We start from the raw sequence: 9,064 nt of genomic DNA, 5'->3' as shown, positions 1-9,064 counted from the left end.
TGTCTACTTAAATTGTATATAACACTGAGTAATACTGAGAGAGGAAAACATTTAAAAAGAAAAAATAGAAAAAAATATTTCCCCTTTTTAGTTTGAAATATCTATGACAAATGTCATGGTATCTTCTAATTCTATATATGTTAAAAGGACACATCTGATGTCGATGATCACCTGCATATCCTCTCTAACCAATCATGTTTGGCAATTTTTCTTCATTTAGAGTTCAGTTCAGCTTTTTAGGGCAAAATGGCAGAGAAGTTGGGAACTGCATGCATTTTGCTTGCACCTATCTCTCAAACAGAGAAGGCCTGAAGTCATAGGACACTGAACCACAGGAGTTTGGGAAAAGAAAGAGACAGAGTACATTGGGAAGGCAAACTCATAAGGGTGGCTACCTCAAGAAACAAGCCAAAGTGCACCTGGTGGAGAGTCCCAAATACCACTACAAGTAGGGAAATAAAATAACCAAAGTCTAAACAAAAGAAACCAAGAGACACCATTCAAAGAACACTTCCAAAATGGACAGACCCTGGACAGCCAAAGAGCCCTCTTTAATACAGCAGCACCGTCAGGGGCAGAGTGCATAACAAGCTTTTAAAATTAACATGAGATAGAAACTTAACCAAAATGACGAAACAGAAGAACTCTCCTCCGAAGAAATTCCAGGAAGAAATGACAGCTTAAGTACTGTTCAAAACAGATATAAGCAACATAACTGAACAAGAATTTAGAACAATAGTCATAAAATTAATCACTGGGCTTGAAAAAGGCATGGAAGACATCAGAGAAACCATTGCTACAAAGACTATGGAGCTTAAAAATAGTTGTGATGAATTAAAAAATGCTATAAATGAGTTACATAATAAAATGGAAGTGTCCAAATCATGGATTGAAGAGGCAGAAAGAAGAATAAGTGATTTAGAAGACACAATTATAGAAAAAGAGGAAGCTGAGCAAAACAGAGATAAACTGATCCAGGAACACAAAAGGAGAGTTCAAAGGCTCAGCTATACAATCAAATGGAATAATATCTAGGAATTCCAGAATATCATAGGAATTCTAATATCATAGGAATTCCAGAAGAGGAAGAAAGAGGGAAAGGTGCTGAAGGAGTCATTGAACAAGTAATAGCAGAGAAGTTCCCCAAACTAGGGAAGGAAACAGACATTGAAATCCAAGAGGCACAGAGAACACACTCAGACATAACTTGAATCGATCTTCTGCATGATATATCATAGTGAAACTGGCAAAATATAAGGGCAAAGAGAATTTAGAAGGCAGTTAGCGATAAAAGCGCCCGAACATACAATGGGAAACCTATCAGAGTAGTTATAGACCTATCTACTGAAACTTGGCAGGCCAGAAAGGAATGGCAGGAAATCTTCAATGTGATGAACAGAAAAACATATGCAGCCAAGAATCCTCAATACAGCAAGCTTGTCATTCAGAAAAGAAGGAGAAATAAAAGTCTTCCCAAATAAACAAAAACTGAAAGAATTTATCACCACTAAACCAGCCCTACAAGAAATCCTGAGGGGGACTCTCTGAGGGAAATGTTGCAAGGAGCACAAGGAACCAGAGACACCACCAAAAACATGAATACTACAAAGGGCACAATGACTCTAAACCCATATTTTTCCATAATAACACTGAATGCAAATGGGCTGAATGCTCCAATCAAAAGACATAGGGTAGGAGAATGCATAAAAAAGCAAAATCCATCTATTTGCTGTCTACAAGAAACTCATCTTAGACTTGAGGACACCTTCCGATTGAAAGTAAGGGGATGGAGAAATATCTATCATGCTACTGGAAGTCACAAGACAGCTGGAGTAGCTATACTTATATCAGACAAACTGGACTTTAAAGTAAAGGCAGTAACAAGTGATGAAGAAGGGTATTGTATAATAATTACAGGGTCTATCCATCAGGAAGAGCTAATAATTATACATGTCTATGCACAGAATATGGAGAACCTAAATACATGAAACAATCACAAAAGAAACAATCTTATGGATCAGAATGTGCTGATAGCAGGGGACTTTAAAACTCCACTTACAGCAATGGACAGATCAACTAGACAGAAAATCACCAAAGAAACAATGGACTTGAATGACACATTGGACCAAATGGATTTGAAAGATATATTTAGAACTCTACATCTTGAGGCCATGGAATTCACTTTCTTTTCAACTGTGTATGGCATATTCTCCAAGATAGATCACATACTGGGTCACAAAGCAGCCCTCAATAAATATAAAAGAACTGAGATCATACCATGCACACTTTCAGATCACAATGCTATGAAACTTGAATTCAACCACAGGAAGAAGTCTGGAAAACCTCTGAAAACATGGAGGTTAAAGAACACTCTACTAAAGAATGAATGGGCCAATCAGGCAATTAGAGAAGAAATAAGAAATGTATGGAAACAAATGAAAATAAAAATACAACAATCCAAACTCTATGGGATGTGACAAAGGCAGTCCTTAGAGGAAAGCACATTGCACGCCAGGCCAATTTCAAAAAATTAGAAAAAGCACAAGTACAAAATCTAACAGCGCACCTAGAAAACTAGAGGGAGAGCAACAAGAGCACACCAAACCCAGTAGAAGAAGAGAAATACTAAAAATCAAGGCAGAAATAAACTATATAGATAGTAAAGAAACAGTTGAACAGATCAATGAAACCAAGAGTTGGTTTTTTGAAAAAATAAACAAAATTGACAAACTTCTAACCAGGCTTCTCAAAAAGAAAAGAGAGAGCACTCAAATAGACAAAATCATGAATGAAAATGGACTTATTACAACCAACCCCTCAGAAATACAAGTAATTATCAGGGAATACTATGAAAAATTATATGCCAACAAACTAGACAACGTATAAGAAATGGACAAATTCCTAAACCCACACTCACTACCCAAATTGACACAGGAAGAGATAGAAAATCTAAAAAACCCATAACTGGTGAGGAAATCGAATCAGTTATCCAAAATCTCCCAACAAATAAGAGCCCTGGGCCAGATGGTTTCCCTGGGGAATTCTATCATACATTTAAAACATAATTAATACCCATTCTTTTCAAGCTATTCCAAAAAATAGAAATCGAAGGAAAACTTCCAGACTCATTTTATGAAGCCAGCATCACTTTGATTTCCAAGCCAGCCAGAGATCCAGCAAAAAAGAGAACTACAGGCCAATATCCTTGATGAATACGAATGCAAAAATCTTTGGCAAGGTACTTGCAAATCGAATCCAAGAGCACTAAAAAAGAATTATCTGGCATGATCAAGTGGGATTCATTCCTGGGTTACAAGGCTGGTTCAACATTCGCAAATCAATAAATGTGATACATCACATCAACAAAAGAAAAGATAAAAACCATATGATCCTGTCAATAGATGCAGAAAACACATTGGACAAAATACAGCATTCCTTCTTAGTAAAGAACCTCGAGAATGTCGGGATAGAAGGAACTTACTTAAACATCATAAAAGTCATCTATGAGAAGACCCCAGCTAACATCATCCTCCATAGCAAAAACCTGAGCTCTTTCCCCCTGAAATCAGGAACACGACAAGGATGCCCACTCTCACCACTGTTGTTTAACATAGTGCTGGAAGTCCTAGCATCAGCCATCAGACAACAAAAGGAAATAAAAGGCATCAGAACTGGCAAAGAAGAAGTAAAACTTTCGCTTTTCAAAGATGACATAATACTCTACATAGAAGACTCAACAGACTCCTGCAGAAGCATACTAGNCAGACACATAGACCAATGGAATGGAATAGAGAACTCAGAACTGGACTCACAAATATATGGCCAACTAATCTTTGATAAAGTGGGATAGAGTATCCAATGGAAAAAAGAGCCTCTTTAACAGGTNATTAAAATATCATTACTACCCAAAGCAATCTACACATTCAATGCAATCCCAATCAAAATTGCACCGCATTCTTCTCAAAGCTAGAACGAACTATCCTAAAATTTGTATGGAACCACAAAAAACCCGGAAAAGCCAAAGTAACATTGAAGAAGAAAACCAAAACGGGAGGCATCAGCATCCCAGACTTTAGCCTCTACTACAAAGCTGTCATCATCAAGACAGTATGGTATTGGCACAAAAACAGACACATAGACCAATGGAATGGAATAGAGAACTCAGAACTGGACTCACAAATATATGGCCAACTAATCTTTGATAAAGTGGGATAGAGTATCCAATGGAAAAAAGAGCCTCTTTAACAGGTGGTGCCTTGAGAACTGGATAGCAACATGCAGAAGAATGAAACTAGGTCATTTTCTCACACTATACACAAAAATGAACTCAAAATGGATAAAGGACCTGAATGTGAGACAGGAAACCATCAAAACCCTAGAAGAGAAGGCAGGAAAAAACGTCCTTCACCTCAAATGCAGCGATTTCTTACTTGACACATCCCCAAAGGTAAGGGAATAAAGAGCAAAAATGAACTATTGGGACCTTATCAAGATAAAAAGCTTCTTCACGGCAAGGGAATCAATCAATAAAACGAATAGGCAACTGACAGAATGGGAAAAGATAGTTGCAAATCACATATCAGATAAAGGGCTAGAATCCAAAATCTATAAGGAACTCACCACACTCCACACCCAAAAAACACATAATCCAGCGAAGAAATGGGCGGAAGACATGAACAGACACTTCTCCAAAGAGGACATCCAGATGGCCAACAGGCACATGAAATGATGCTCAGTGGCCCTCATCATCAGGGAAATGCAGATCAAAACCACACTGAGACACCACCTCACGCCGGTCAGAGTGGCTAAAATGAACAAATCAGGAGACTCTAGATGCTGGCAAGGATGTGGATAAACGGACACCCTCCTACACTGTTGGTGGGAATGTAAATTGGTGCAACCCCTCTGGAAAACAGTATGGAGGTTCCTCAAAAAATTAATCCTATTACCCAGCAATAGCACAGCTAGGAATTTACCCAAGGGATACAGGAGCACATGTACCCCAATGTTCATAGTAGCACTCTCAACAATAGCCAAATCATGAAACGAGTCTAAGAGTCCATCAACTGATGAATAGATCAAGAAGATGTGATTTATCTATACAATGGAATACTACATGGCAATGAGAAAGAATGAAATCTGGCCATGTGTAGCCACATGGATGGAACTGGAGGGCGCTATGCTGACAAAAATAAGTCAGGCAGAGAAGGACAGATACCTTATGTTTGCACATATTGGTGGATTAGGAGGAAGCTAACGGAGGACCATGAAGGAGGAGAAGGGGAAAAATAGTGGGGGAGAGGGAGGGAGGCAAACCATGAGGGACTCTTGAATGCTGAGAACAAACTGAGGGCTGATGGGGGTGGGTGAAAGTGCAAGAGTGGAAGATCGGCATGGGGGAGGGCATTTTTGGGATGAGCACTGGGTGTTATATGGAAACCAACTTGACAATAAACTATTGAAGAAAAAAAAAGTTCAGTTCAAATGCTTGACATCAGATTTCTGTAACAAAGAGCTCCTCATTTTCCCTAACTATTCCTTTCTAGTTTTGATTCTAGTTTCAGCAGTTAAAACAATGAAGACACTAATTACCAAAGTGACTGAAAAAAAGACAGAAGTTATTTTACACTAATCATCTCAGCAAAATTTCACTAGCAGTGCCTTGGTACTTTTACATAGGGAATACTCTTTAAGTATATTTTAAATTTGGTGGAAAGGAAATAATATTAAAGTGATCCATGCTCCAAATTTGACTTTATCATTTAGAACTAAGTGATTGAACACAATTCAGTTCACTCCTGTGAACTTCATTTTACCCATTTTTCCAGCTAAGGGTTTTGATACCCATCTTAGAGAACTGTTGGAAAGTGGGACTGGAATAGAACATAGAAAACTTTCAGCACTGTGCATGACAAGTGATAAGCACTTGAAAATATTTCCATTTTCTCTCATTTTTCATTCTTATTTATTTTTGCTGTAGTTTTTAAAATCTTTTAAACTTATTATACAATTTTTATATCTTTGCCCCCTTGCCTATCTTTCTTAAATATCAGTGCTTTTTTCTCTGTTCAGGATTTCTATCACTTGGGGTTTACTATGAAATATTTTGTCACAAGTTTTCTTTAGTGTTATACCTCCCTCTTCCCATATCTAGACACTCACTGTGATTTTTAAAAAATATTGTCCTTTAATGACTCAGATTCCTTTACTAAGCATTCATGTATTTATTTAGCCAATTTATTCATGTATTCAATGAATTAAATAAGTAAATAAGTACACATGTAAAACCCATTTTGTGCATAGCACTTTGCCATTACATTCACAGCAGGGATTGAAATAGTCAGAATGGTAGGGGCAAAAACAAGTATAAAGTGTACACGTATTTAAATACTTCTTGGGATTAAGCAGAGCCCCTTCATTGAAACTGAGACACAGATCTCCAAACATTCTTGATTCATAGCACCCTTAGGTCAAAAGAAATACTGATANTATGCTGACAAAAATAAGTCAGGCAGAGAAGGACAGATACCTTATGTTTGCACATATTGGTGGATTAGGAGGAAGCTAACGGAGGACCATGAAGGAGGAGAAGGGGAAAAATAGTGGGGGAGAGGGAGGGAGGCAAACCATGAGGGACTCTTGAATGCTGAGAACAAACTGAGGGCTGATGGGGGTGGGTGAAAGTGCAAGAGTNCTATCTATCTATCTATCTATCTATCTATCTATTTATCTATCTATCATCTATCATCTATCATCTATCTACTTACTTACTCACTTACTTGATATGGAACACCTTATGAATTTGCATGTCATCCTTGCACAGGGGCCATACTAATTTTCTCGGTATTGTTCCAATTTTTAGTATGTGCTCCCGAAGCAAGCAGTAGACCAAACATTTAATATCAGTGGTCTATGTGGTAGCCTGAGAGCTGCCAACAATAACTACTTGGGGAAAATGGAGCTCGGCTGTGCAGTGCAGTGTGTGACATCCATAGTGTGTACAAGAGGTCCCTTTTAGGATTGGATAGAATTATGTGTGGGAACAAACAGAAGTAACATGAAGTACAAAGGCTGAAAAGTCCAAGAAATCTAAACTCAGATTTGGAAATTCAGAATCTTTATAAGGGGCACATTAGTAAGTAGAAGAACATAAAAGATTTAATATATCTATGTTATATACATCACATATAGATCTTCAGAGATATAAAGACTTTGACATGAGGTGTATTGGTTTACATTTGTTCTTTAGTCCTAAACCCCACTAAATGTTAGGAGTAGGTTGGTGTTCAAATACTACAAAAACATCTAAATAAGAAGAAAAGAAAGAATATGACATAAGTAGAATGAAGTATATTTTTATTTTTTTTTAATTTAGTATTGAGACAGAGAGACACAGAGCATGAGCGGAGGAGGGGCAGAGACAGAGAGGGAGACACAGAATCTGAAGCAGGCTCCAGGCTCTGAGCTGTCAGCACAGAACCCAACGTGGGGCTCGAACTCACGAACCATGAGATCATGACCTGAGCTGAATTCAGACGCTTCACCGGCTGAGCCAACAAGGCACTCCAAATGAAGTGAAGTGTATTTTAAGTCTCCATTCTGAATTTGACTCAGTACTCACTTGTACAGCCTCAATAAAGAGAGTCACTTGACACAAATTAGAATAGATGAATTGTATGATGTTACTAGAGTTTGGTTTTCTTTTAATCAGTTCTTTCAAATAACTTTGTATAGATAAAACTGACAATGTGGGACTTATAGGTAAAACCAGTGGTTAAACATTGACAAAAGAAATTTAAAACTTTATCTCAGTTGATGATAGATCAATTTTTACATGTAAAGACAAATATGTAATATTTAGCTATGGATTCACCAATACAAATTAACCTTTACTGTTTCACCCAGTGAAATATAATTTTGCTTTATATATAGGTGTACACATATGTAAAAATTAAATGATCTATACACTTAAGAACTGTGCACTTTATAATGGATTATGTCTCAAGAAATCTTTTAAAACAAAAATTTGCTTTGAGTATTCAAATTATTTGGGTACCATTACTTTCTTGTTAATTCCTTTCCCCTGTAGTGAGGAGTAGTCATTTTCTTTAAAAAAAAAAACAACATTGTTAAAGTGATGTAAAATATATTCTTTTGAAGGAAAGACCTATATACCAAAGGGTTTAATATTTTGGTAAGACTGCCATAAAGCAAACAGAGCAAAACAGAAACACATAATCATTGAGTGAGCCATCTGCTGATTAAAATAAGAATTCAGTAAACATTCCATTCTTAAACGTCTCTTTCATCACATTTAACTCTTAAACTATATTCCCCTCTGCCACCATCTAGTACATGTAAGCAGCATAATTCAGTGAGTAAGGAGATTTTTGCTACCCCAGGGCCAGAGAATAAATTGTGAGTTCCAAGACACTCTTTACTTATTTTTAAAAATTTTTTAAGTAGGCTCCATGCCCAACATGGAGTTTGAACTTATGCCTCTGAGATTGAGAGTTGTGTGCTTTACCAACTGAGCCAACTGGGTGCCCCCCAAAAACTTTTAAAACAGTATGTACATAGGGGAGCCCAGATAGCTCAGTGGGTTAAGCGTTTGACTCTGGATTTTGGCTGCAGTTATAACCTCACAATTAATGAGTTGAAACCCACATCTGGCTCTTCACTGACACTGTGGAGCCTGCTTGGGATTCTCTTTCTCCCTCTCTGTCTGCCCTCCCCTGCTTGTACTCTCTCTCTCTCAAAATAAATAAGAAATAGACATTTACAAAATATATTTTATAAAACAGCTAAAACATAATGAGGACAAAAACACAAGACTATAAAACATGGGAGGGAGAAAGAGTCTAGAGTTGGGGAAGTTGTTCTGTTATGACCCTTCTGGAAAAAAAAAAAGAATTTATACCTCATTCAGACTAAGAATCTGTACCTTTGTCTATTCTATCATTCTATTGATCCATTTGTCAAAAGAAGGGAAGTATAATACTTTTTATACCATGGACATATTTGGGCAAGATTGAAATTTAGCGTCATTGATTTTACACAGATG

General features: G+C 37.2%; 1 non-coding gene across 1 annotated transcript; it reads right to left on the bottom strand.

Moving 5' to 3' along the window:
• Positions 1–6,778: 6,778 nt before the first annotated feature.
• On the bottom strand, positions 6,779–6,883 carry LOC144229837 (U6 spliceosomal RNA). The gene has a single exon (XR_013334621.1). It is a non-coding gene; the product is annotated as a U6 spliceosomal RNA (small nuclear RNA).
• Positions 6,884–9,064: the final 2,181 nt, after the last annotated feature.

Source organism: Crocuta crocuta, unplaced genomic scaffold, assembly GCF_008692635.1.
Source record: "Crocuta crocuta isolate KB4526 unplaced genomic scaffold, BGI_CrCroc_1.0 scaffold517, whole genome shotgun sequence".
Taxonomy (NCBI): Eukaryota; Metazoa; Chordata; class Mammalia; order Carnivora; family Hyaenidae; genus Crocuta; species Crocuta crocuta.
This window is presented reverse-complemented; position numbering and strand designations above follow the sequence as displayed.